General features: G+C 45.2%; 1 pseudogene; it reads right to left on the reverse strand.

Moving 5' to 3' along the window:
- LOC134357622 (leucyl-cystinyl aminopeptidase-like) overlaps positions 1 to 12,098 on the reverse strand; it is a 90,505-nt pseudogene that overhangs the window by 51,625 nt on the left and 26,782 nt on the right.

The following is a 12,098-nucleotide window of genomic DNA, read 5'->3' on the forward strand; positions in this document are numbered from 1 at the left end:
TCGGTCTCTTCCCACACTCCAAAGATGTGCGGTGTGTCATAATTAAGGTACATTATCATGGATACCGCGGAGATTAAGGTCGTGTGTGATATGACTACCAGTGACATGATAGGATCAATGGGACAGGGGTACCTAGAGAAACGGGGCCATGGCCAGTTCATATCTCTAGAGCTGGTGAGTATGCAAGTGAGGGTGAAGATTTTATACACAGGCTGTTCTCTTTTCTGTAGAGTGAAGGGAAGACTTTGTCTGATGTGAAAAGACTAATAGGTACTTCAGTTGTTGATTTAAGTTCTGAGCTGATTTCAGCTATTACATCGCTGGTTGATCAATGCCAATGTGTACCTACGGGAGAGCCAAAGTCATTGTCGTCTGAGAGTGTTCTCTGGAGTCAAGCCCACACCTGATGGGGAAGAAGAACATGAGGCTGGGGCGAGCAGACATCTCAGAGATTGGAGGAATGGCAGTGCTCAGATAATATGAAAAACCAGACTGCTAGAGTGCTTAAAGGGTACAGTGGCTGATATAGTGAGGTTCCTAGGGGCAGAAAATCCATTACCCACATCAGCTAACTATACACTAGCTCTGGAAGATGCTTTTGGCACAGCTGAAAGTTCTGCCGATCTCATGATGAAGTTTAGGCACTTCCAAGAGGAAGGAGAGAAGCTTTCTTCCCATCTTTTCAGGTTGGACAAACTGCTGCACTGTTTGGTGTCCCAAAGGGGGTGTTCAACTGTCTGAGAGAAATTGCTTGCGAGTGGAGCAAGTGGTGAAGGGCTCGCTGTCACGTGACATGATTGCTCTAGGTATTTGAATGACCCACAAGATGCATCCTCCTCCATCGTTTACTGAGTTACTCAGAGAGGAGGAAACTATGATTGAGGAGTGGAATGAGAGAGTTACATTTGGACCGTAAGATGTAGGAATAGCATTAGGTCATTTGACCCCATTGAGTCTGTTCCACTATTTCATCATGGCTAGTCCAGTTTTCCTCTCAGCCCCAAGCGCCTACCTTCCCCCTGAATCCAGTCGTGCACTGTCCAATCAAGAGTCTATCAACCTCTGCCTTAAATATACATAAAAACCTGGTCTCCACAGCTGCCAGTAGCAATGGATTCCACAGATTCACCATCTCTGACTAAAAAAAATCCTTTCTTATCTCTGTTCTAATAGGATGCCCCTCTACTTTGAGGCTGTGTCTTAGACACTCCCACCAGAGGAAATATCCTCTCCACATCCACTCTATCAAAGCCTTTTACCATCCAATGGGTTTCAGTTGAGGTCACCCCTCATTCTTCTAAATTCCAGTGAATACAGCTCAGAGCCATCAAACACTCTTTATGTGACAAGGGGCCTAATCCTAGAATCATGTTTGTGAACCTCCTTTAAACCTCTCCAGTTTCAGCACATGCTTTCTAAGATATGGGGCCCAAAATGCACAGAATACTCCAAGTGGGGCCTTACCATTGCTTTATAAATTCTCACTATTATAACCTTGTTTTTATATTCTAGCCCTCTTGAAATGAATGCTAACATCACACTTACCTTTGTCACCACAGACTTAACTCTTCGGGAATTCTGTGCCAGGACTCCCAAATCCCTTTTTACTTCAGATTCTTGTATTTTCTTTCTATTTAGAAAATAGTCAACCCTTCGATTTCTTCTACCAAAGTGCATCACCATAAACTTCCCGACACTGTATTCCATCTGCCATTTCTGTCAAAATCCTTCTGTAGCCTCCATATTTCCTCAAGTTACCTGCCCCTCCAGCTACCTTCATATTACCTGCAAACTTTGGAACAAAGACATCGATTCCATCATCCAAATCATTGACATACAATGTAAAGAGAAACTGTCCCAACCTAGACCCCTGTGGAACAACGCTAGGTACCAGCAGCCAACAGGAAGAGGCTTCCTTTATTCCCAATCTTTGCCTCCTGCCACTCAGCCACTGCTTTATCCATGCTAGAATCTTTCCTGTAACACCACGGGCTCATAACTTGTTTAACAGCTTCATGTGTGGCACTTTGTCAAAGGCCTTCTGAAAACACAAACGTCAACCAATTCTTCTTTTTCTATCATGCTTAAAATTTCTTCAAAGGATCCTAATAGATTTATCAGGCAAGATTTTCCCTTGAGCAAACCATGCTGACTACAGCCTTTTCTTATCATGTGGCTCCAAGTACCCCGAAACCACATCTTTAACAATTGACTGCAACATCTTCCCAACCACTGATTATAAATATGAATTGAAATGTATTGAATTAATTGAATTAGCATCCAATAGTCCAGAGATTCTCAGTCCAGCACCAGAGTCCTGAGTAAACCAGATTTAGAATTTTACTTCTTTTTGGCAAGCAAACAGAAAATGCGGTTGAAAAGGTGAAAGCGAACTGAAACCCGAAAAAGATTCATCGGCTTTTCATTGGAGGAAGAACATACTCATACCGGTACAGTCATCGACAAGCATCCTAACAAGGCATTATTACAAAACGTTCTTCTTTTACCTTACCTAGTTTCTTTAAGGAGTAAGATATATTGAAGAAGCTCTCAGAAAAGTTGAAAAGTTTCACTGCTACGACTAATGGATACTTCATTTGATCCGTCTTTCCAGGAACAGCATACACCGACACCTAGTCAAATTCATGTGATAAGAACTATTATCAAACCATAAGTTATGACACTGAAAATAATCTCTTGAATATGAATCTACAGAACAACAACCTTTTAATTCAAAACGCTTGCTTCCACAGCAAAGCCAAACATGGCTAAAAGTGTTGCAATGCTTTTCCAAGAAGGTACACTGTGTCAAGAGGGATAGGGAAAAAACAAAAATGGGGCTAATCCAGTATGGAATTTCACAGAGTTGGTGTGTACCACAGGTAGTAACAACAGCCGAATAATTTAATATTTTGTTGTGAGGAAGGTAGAGGAATGAAATAGATTGGCTGGTTGAGTAGTGTCACAAAAACAACCTTACACTTAATGTTGGCATGATCAAAGAACTGGCTCCAGACTTCAGTCAGGGGAATTCAGGAGAACACACGTCAATCAATATTTATTGAGTGGTCAGTGGTGAAAAGGGAAAGCAGGTTCAAGTTCTGTGTGTCAGCATCTCAAAAGCCCACCATATTGATGCAATCATGACGAAGGCACACCAGTGGCTATGTTTCATTAGGAGTTTGAAGAGATTTGTTATGTCGCTGAAGACTACAGTGAATTTCCACTAAAATAAGTTTTCAATTTCTAAAATAAGTTTTCAAATACTGTATCACAAAGCCCAGTACAGAGATCAATGCAGACTCGATTCTTCTTGGATTTACTGTGCATGCCCGCAAGAAAATGAATCTCAGGGTTGTATATGTTGATATTGACGTACCTTAATAGTAAATTTACTTTGAACATTGACCTTCAAATGTACTGTCGTCACCAATTTCCCCTACATTAATATCCTGGGAATCCACTGTTCGACAGTTGACCTTGACCAATAATTACCAGTGATGGAAAGAGCAGCTGGTGTCTGAATTTTCTCTCCTAATCCCTCAAAGTCTTTCCATTATCCTCAAGGCTCAAGCCAGAGCAGGCTAGAATGCTTACTCTGCATCCTTGTTAATGCATGACAAATGGGTGATAGAATCCAGAATGGACTAGCTGGCAAGGTTAATTCTCCTTCTGCAGGTTTTGACAATAACATCGTAAAGGGTGCAGCATGCAAGAGGTACAGAGTGCCAAGGGAAACACACAGAAAATACTGGAGGAGCTAAGCAGGTCAGAGACGTGGTGAGAGAAGAACTGGAATTGAAAATGGAAAAAGAGAGAAGAGAAAGAGTGAAAAATTACCAGAAGTTAGAGAAATCGATGTTCATGCCATCAGGTTGGAAGTTACCCAGACAGAATATAAGGTGTTGCTCCTCAAGCCTGATTGTGGCCTCATCATTGCAGTGGAGGAGGCTGTTGAAATGGGAATGGTAAATTGAATTGAAGTGGGTATCCATGATATCCCATCATTTGCAGCAAACAAACTGAAGCGAAGCTGTTCAATGGCGTGGTACCGCAATTTACATCATTCCCCATTCAGGTTCACCTCTCACCCCCTTCCCTCTCCTCAAATACCCATCACTTCCCTCTTGTTCCCTTTCTCCTTCCTTTCTTTCAAGGTCGACTCTCCTCTCCTTTCAAAATATTAATTCTTCATCCCTTTACTTCTTCCACCTATCACCTCCAAACTTCTTACTTCATCCCCCTCCCTACCAACTCATCTTCCCCCTCACCTGGTTGCACCTATCACTTTCCAGCTTGTACTTCTTCCCTTATCCCAGCATTTTACTTTGGCTTCTTCCTCCTTACTTTCCAGTCAAGCTGAAGGGTCTCGGCCCAAAACATCAAATGCTTATTCCCTGCCATCAATACTGTCTGATTTTTCAATTTCCTTCCACATTTTACAAGTGTTGCTCAAGATTTCTAGCATCTGCAGATTCTCTTGTGTGTTTAGGGTGACAAGTAATTCTAGATATCTTCCCTTTTGGGATCTCAATCACCATGATAAACAAGACCAGCAACTCTTCTGTAATCAGTTGAAATTATATATACTGCTGATTACAATCTGCAGCATCGAATACTTCATGGTTGGTCAGATTTTTGAAATTCCTCACCAAAATCAAGTTGGGAGGACAAATTGCATAACTTCAGAGATTAAGACAAGAACCATTCCCATCTTCTCTGAAGAAAGAACAGGCAGAAGGCATAGGCGGTGGTGTGGCTCTTTTGGTAAGAGATGGAATTACAACTTTAGAAGAAGTGACATAGGGTCAGAGAATGTCGAATCTTTGTGGTGGAGTTAACAAACTGCAAAGATAAGAAAATCAGTATGGGAAGCATATATAGACATCCAAATAGTAGCCCAGATGTGGGGTTGAGATTGCAAAGGGAGCTGGAAAGGACATGTAATAAGGATAATGTCCCAATTGTAATGGAGAACTTCAATGATATCTGTAATCTGTCAAGTAGGGTGCCGTGCACAATTCTGATTTGATGGAGACAGATGTGAGAGAACAGAGGAATATCTGGGGAAACTTCTGAAATGCCTTTTTCGCTGCCGCTGTTACTGTGTGATCCCGAATCTCCGAAGTGGAAGGCCCCAAATCCTCGGCTTTGCTTGTTGCTCGGCGGCCGGGACGGGGTCGAAGCGCTCGGCAGAGATGGTGCTTGGTGTCGAAGGGCTGGTTGGAGGCTCGAGGTTTTCGGACGGACTCAGAGTCGGCTGGGGTCAGGTGCTTCCAATGCATCTACAGTTGTCGGTGTGTGGAGGTTTATGGCAGAGAGTTTCTCCCTTCTGCCGCCTGCTATCGGGGACTATCGGGAGTCAATCAGAACTTATTTTTACCATTCAAGACTTTTTTTTAACCATTCCCATGGTCTGTTCTTTATCAAATTATGGTATTGCTTTGCACTGCTGTAACTATATGTTATAATTATGTGGTCTTGTCAGTGTTAGTCTTGGTTTGTCCTGTTTTTTTTGTGATATCACTCTGGAGGAACATTGTATCATTTCTCAAAGCATGCATGCATTTCTAAATGACAATAAATGAGGACTGAGTGTCCTCATAATCTATTATAATCTAATATGCAAGGGGATTGGGAAAATCAGGCTGGTGTTGGATCATAAAAGAGGGAATTTGTTAAATGCCTGTGAGATGGCTTTTTGGAGAAGCTTGAGCTGAAGCCAATTTCGAGAAAGGCTATTTTAGATTGGGTGTTGTGTAATAACCCAGATCTTATGAGGAAGCCTAACATGAAGGAACCCTGATAAGGCAAGATCATAATATGATTGAGTTCATACTGCAATTTGAGAGGGAGAAACAAAAGCCACATGTATCCGTATCGCAATGGAATAAAAGGAATTACAGTGGCAAGAGAGTGGAGTTGCCCGGGTGGTTTGGAGGGGATACTAGCGGGGATGACGGCAGAACACAGTTGGCTGAAGTTTATGGGAATAGTTCACAAGGCGCAGGATAGATATGTCCCACAGAAGAGGTTGTTCTCAAATAGGAGGTCAAGGTAACAGTGGCTGACAAGGGAAGTTAGGGACTGCGTAAAAGCCAAGGAAAGGGCATATAATGCAGCAAGAGTGCATGGGAAGTTGGAGGGTTGGGACACTTTTAGGATCGAACAAAAGGCAACTAATGAAAGGTAACTAAAAGGCAACTAATGCATTATGAAAGGGAAGATGAAATATGACGGTAAACTAGCCGATAATATAAAACAAGTTTTTTTTTCAGTTATATAAAGAATAAAAGGGAGTTAAGAGTTGATATTGGACCACTGGAAAATGATACTGGTGCTGCAGTCATGGGAGACAAATAAATGGGAGATCAACTTAATGGAGACTTTGCATCGGTCTTCTCTGTGGAAGACACTTGCTGTGTATCAGAGGTCCATGAGCGTCAAGAAGCAGCAGTGAATACCATTGCTATTACAAAGGAAAAAATGCTCGGCAAACTGAAAGGTCTTAATGTGGGTAAGTCAGATGGACTAAATTCCAGAGTCCTGAAAGAGAATGCTGAAGAAATAATGGATGCTTTGGTCATGATCTTTCAAGAATCACTTGATTCTGGCATGGTCCTAGAGGACGGGAAAACTACAAAAATGTCAATCCATTCATTAAGAAAGGAGGAAGACAAAATAGAGGAAATTATAGGCCAGTTAACCTAACCTCAGTGGTTGGGAAAGTGTTGAAATCCATTATGAAGTATGATGTTTTGGGGCACTTGGCGACTAATGATAAAATAAATCAAAGTCAGCATGGTCTCTGTGAAAGGAAATCTTGCCTGACAAATCTGTTGGAGCTCTTTGAAGAAATAGCAAGCAGCGTGGACAAAGGAGAGGCTGTGGACGTCACGTATTTAGAAGGCATTTGATAAGGTGCTTCACATGAGGAGTGAGAGTAAGAAGGTGGAGGGATTGGACAAAAAGACACAAGATGATGGGTGAAACTGTGGGTGGGGGGAGTGGTGTAGTAAAGATCTGGGAGGTTGTTTGGTGAAAGAGATAGAGGAATGGAGAAGGGGGAATCTGATAGGAGAGGACCATTCCCCAGTCCCATTTCTCTCTCTCATCTTATCTCCCTACTTGCCCATCACCTCCTTCTGGTGCTCTTCCACCTTTTCTTTCTTCCATGGCCTTCTGTCCTCTCCTATCAGATTCCTCCTTCTCCAGCCCTGTATCTCTTTCACCAGTCAACTTCCCAGCTCTTTCCTTCATCCCGGTTTCACCTATAACCTTGTATTTCTTCCTCCCCTCCTCCCACCATCTTATTCCTCATCTTTTTTTTCACCTGTCCTGCTGAAGGGTCTCAGACCGAAATGTTGACGGTACTCTTTTCCAAAGTTGCTGCCTGGCCTGCTGAGTTCCTCCAGCAGTCTATGTGTGTTGCTTACTTACATTAGCTGTAATTTTTTAAAAAAATGGAACTTACCAGAGTTCCCCCTGTGGTGATGTGGCTGATGTTTGTCAAATCAGCAACAACAAAGGCCACTAAGTAAGTGCTCATTTTAACACTTTTCATAAATGTATCTTGATAAAGTCCATTCTCAACTTTAGTTGTGCTATCCTAGAACAGATTACAAACCAGTGTCATTAATGTCAAGCACAATATCATGTGTGTTTAACAGCACAGTTTTTAATGTTAGCAAAATCCTGTTTTACCAAAAGGAATGTATTTGAAACAAGTCAAGTCAATTCAAGTTTACTGTCATTTCATTCTATACATGTATACCGACAAATGAGACGTTTCTCCGAATCAGGGTGTAAAGCACAGTAGTACATCTACTGTATAATACACAATAACTTGCAAAGGTAAGGATAAAATCTACAGATGAACTATCCAAAAAAAACAAATTGCATAAATTATATATTGTAAGGTACAGAACAGATTAACAGTTGATACTTTGAATGCAATGCAGCCGAGAGTTCAGAAACCTAATGGACTGAGGGAAGGAACTGTTTTCCATCCTGACTGTTCTTGCTTTTATGCACTAGAGTCTCCTGCCTGATGGTAGAAATCCAAGGGGATGCTGGATAGGTGGGTGAGATCCTTGACAATACTAAGGTGAACAACAGGAATTCTGCAGATGCTGGAAATTCAAGCAACACACATCAAAGTTGCTGGTGAACGCAGCAGGCCAAGCAGCATCTATAGGAAGAGGCGCAGTCGACGTTTCAGGCCGAGACCCTTCGTCAGGACTAACTGAAGGAAGAGTGAGTAAGGGATTTGAAAGCTGGAGGGGGAGGAGGAGATGCAAAATGATAGGAGAAGACAGGAGGGGGAGGGATAGAGCCGAGAGCTGGACAGGTGATAGGCAAAAGGGGATACGAGAGGATCATGGGACAGGAGGTCCGGGAAGAAAGACGGGGGGGGTGACCCAGAGGATGGGCAAGAGGTATATTCAGAGGGACAGAGGGAGAAAAAGGAGAGTGAGAGAAAGAATGTGTGCATAAAAATGAGTAACAGCTGGGGTACGAGGGGGAGGTGGGGCCTAGCGGAAGTTAGAGAAGTCAATGTTCATGCCATCAGGTTGGAGGCTACCCAGACGGAATATAAGGTGTTGTTCCTCCAACCTGAGTGTGGCTTCATCTTTACAGTAGAGGAGGCCGTGGATAGACTTGTCAGAATGGGAATGGGATGTGGAATTAAAATGTGTGGCCACTGGGAGATCCTGCTTTCTCTGGCGGACAGAGCGTAGATGTTCAGCAAAGCGGTCTCCCAGTCTGCGTCGGGTCTCACCAATATATAAAAGGCCACATCGGGAGCACCGGACGCAGTATATCACCCCAGTCGACTCACAGGTGAAGTGATGCCTCACCTGGAAGGACTGTTTGGGGCCCTGAATGGTGGTAAGGGAGGAAGTGTAAGGGCATGTGTAGCACTTGTTCCGCTTACACGGATAAGTGCCAGGAGGGAGATCAGTGGGGAGGGATGGGGGGGGACGAATGGACAAGGGAGTTGTGTAGGGAGCGATCTCTGCGGAATGCAGGGGGGGGGAGGGAAAGATGTGCTTAGTGGTGGGATCCCGTTGGAGGTGGCGGAAGTTACGGAGAATAATATGTTGGACCCGGAGGCTGGTGGGGTGGTAGGTGAGGACCAGGGGAACCCTATTCCTAGTGGGGTGGTGGGAGGATGGAGTGAGAGCAGATGTACGTGAAATGGGGGAGATGCGTTTAAGAGCAGAGTTGATAGTGGAGGAAGGGAAGCCCCTTTCTTTAAAAAATGAAGACATCTCCCTCGTCCTAGAATGAAAAGCCTCATCCTGAGAGCAGATGCGGCGGAGACGGAGGAATTGCGAGAAGGGGATGGCATTTTTGCAAGAGACAGGGTGAGAAGAGGAATAGTCCAGATAGCTGTGAGAGTCAGTAGGCTTATAGTAGACATCAGTGGATAAGCTGTCTCCAGAGACAGAGACAGAAAGATCTAGAAAGGGGAGGGAGGTGTCGGAAATGGACCAGGTAAACTTGAGGGCAGGGTGAAAGTTGGAGGCAAAGTTAATAAAGTCAACGAGTTCTGCATGCGTGCAGGAAGTAGCGCCAATGCAGTCGTCGATGTAGCGAAGGAAAAGTGGGGGACAGATACCAGAATAGGCACGGAACATAGATTGTTCCACAAACCCAACAAAAAGGCAGGCATATCTAGGACCCATACGGGTGCCCATAGCTACACCTTTAGTTTGGAGGAAATGGGAGGAGCAAAAGGAGAAATTATTAAGAGTAAGGACTAATTCCGCTAGAGGGAGCAGAGTGATGGTAGAGGGGAACTGATTAGGTCTGGAATCCAAAAAGAAGCGTACAGCTTTGAGACCTTCCTGATGGGGGATGGAAGTATATAAGGACTGGACATCCATGGTGAAAATAAAGCGGTGGGGGCCAGGGAACTTAAAATCATCGAAAGTTTAAGAGCGTGAGAAGTGTCACGAACATAGGTCGGAAGGGATTGAACAAGGGGTGATAAAACAGTGTCGAGGTATGCAGAAACGAGTTCGGTGGGGCAGGAGCAAGCTGAGACAATAGGTCGGCCAGGACAGGCAGGTTTGTGGATCTTGGGTAGGAGGTCGAAACGGGAAGTGCGGGGTGTGGGAACTATAAGGTTGGTAGCAGTGGATGGGAGATCCCCTGAGCGGATAAAGTCGTTGATAGTGTGGGAGACAACGGCCTGGTGCTCCTTAGTGGGGTCACGATCGAGGGGTAAATAAGAGGAGGTATCCGCGAGTTGTCGCTGTGCCTCGGCAAGGTAGAGGTCAGTACGCCAGACTACAACAGCACCCCCTTTATCAGCGGGTTTAATAATAATGTTAGGATTAGTGCGGAGGGAGTGGAGAGCACAGCGTTCCGAAGGAGTGAGGTTGGAATGGGAACAAGGTGCGGTGAAGTCGAGACGGTTGATGTCCCGTCGGCAGTTGGCAATATAGAGATCCAGAGCAGGCAGAAGACCAGAGCGGGGTGTCCATGAAGAAGAGGAGGGTTGAAGACGGGAGAAGGGGTCATCGGTGGGGGTGGAAGGGTCCTTGCCGAAGAAGTAGGCTCGGAGACGGAGACGGCGGAAGAAAAGTTCAGCATCGTGGCGAACACGGAATTCGCTGAGGTGTGAGCGAAGGGGGACAAACGTGAGGCCCTTACTGAGAACAGAGCGTTCTGCCTCCGACAGTTGAAGGTCGGAGGGGATGGTAAAGACCCGGCACGGATGAGAGCTGGGATCAGAGGAGGGAGGGGGGAGGCTGGGGGTGTCAATGGAGAGGGGAGGGTTGGGGTGAGAGGAAGATGGAGCCTCTGAGGACCCAGGAGTTGACGGTGGGATCTGAGGAAGACGGGGCTGCGGAGTGGTGGTGGGGGAAGGGGAGACGGGAGTCACAACAGCAGCACATAAAGACCCGGCCTGGAGTTCAAGGCTGGAGTCGCAGTTGGTGGTTGCACAATCGCTGTGAATGTGTCCATGGTCGTTGCTGGAGTCCGGGTTTTGAATATGTCCTGAGGTGTTGGAGCCGCCGAGATCAATGGCAGAGGCCGCAATTTGAAGTTCATGCCTGCTAGCGTCGGGGCCGGCAGGCTCTGGAGTCCGTAGATGTAAGATCTTGCGATCTTTGCCTAACATGACAAAGTCAAAAAAAACGGCGATTGCAGGCGTGGATCCGACGGAGGATGAAATAACGGGGAGGACCATTACAGACGGCGAAGAAAGTGTCCCGAAGGTGTGGAAGGGTCTGGGATAGGGACACCAAGTACCTCCTCATGGCGGAGAGCGTCGCCTTCAGAGCTTGACGGGAGAAGCGGCGAGAGGCAGAGTCAATAAAATGTGAGTACCTGGGATCCTCAGAAGGTCCAAATTGAGAGGCTTGGAAACGAATCCTAAAGCCAACTGGAGTAAGTTGGCGACGGAGGCACGTTCCAAGAAAGGATACATGGCTGTGATAGCGAGTTTGAGTCAAAGTGTGGTAATACTAAGGTGTCTCTGTTTGCAGCACTCCTGGTAAATGTCCCTAATGGATGGTAGAGAGAGTCCTATGATCCTCTCAGCCATTCTCATAACCCTTCATCGGGGCTTGCAGTCCGATATTCAGCTATTCCCCGACAAGATGGAGATCAACTTGTCAGGACACTCTTAATGGTGTTCCTATATAATTCAGTTAAGTGGTGGGAAGGGAGCCTTCCTTGTCTCAATCTCCTGAGGAAGTGGAGATGCTTCTGTGCCTTCATGTTCAGGGAGGTGATATTAAGGGACAAGGTGAGGTCACCAGTGGTGTGAACCCCCAGAAAGTTGGTGCACTTATCTCTCTCTACAGACGAGCCATGTACTCGCAGAGGGGGATGGTCCATCTGCACCTTCCTGAAGTCCACAATGATATTCTTGGTCCTCTCCACGTTCAGACTTAGGTTGTTCTTCTGATACTAATCCAACAGCTGCTCCACTTCCTCTCTGTACACCATCTCATCATTGTTGTTGATCAGACTAACCACTGTTGTGTCTTCCGCAACATCCGCAGCAGATGATGGGTGGGAAAAGGGTGGGAATTTTTGAAGGTGCATGTGTGTTGTTTGAAGCCCACTTTGTCTTT

This window comes from Mobula hypostoma, chromosome 16 (genome assembly GCF_963921235.1).
Source record: "Mobula hypostoma chromosome 16, sMobHyp1.1, whole genome shotgun sequence".
Lineage (NCBI taxonomy): Eukaryota > Metazoa > Chordata > Chondrichthyes > Myliobatiformes > Myliobatidae > Mobula > Mobula hypostoma.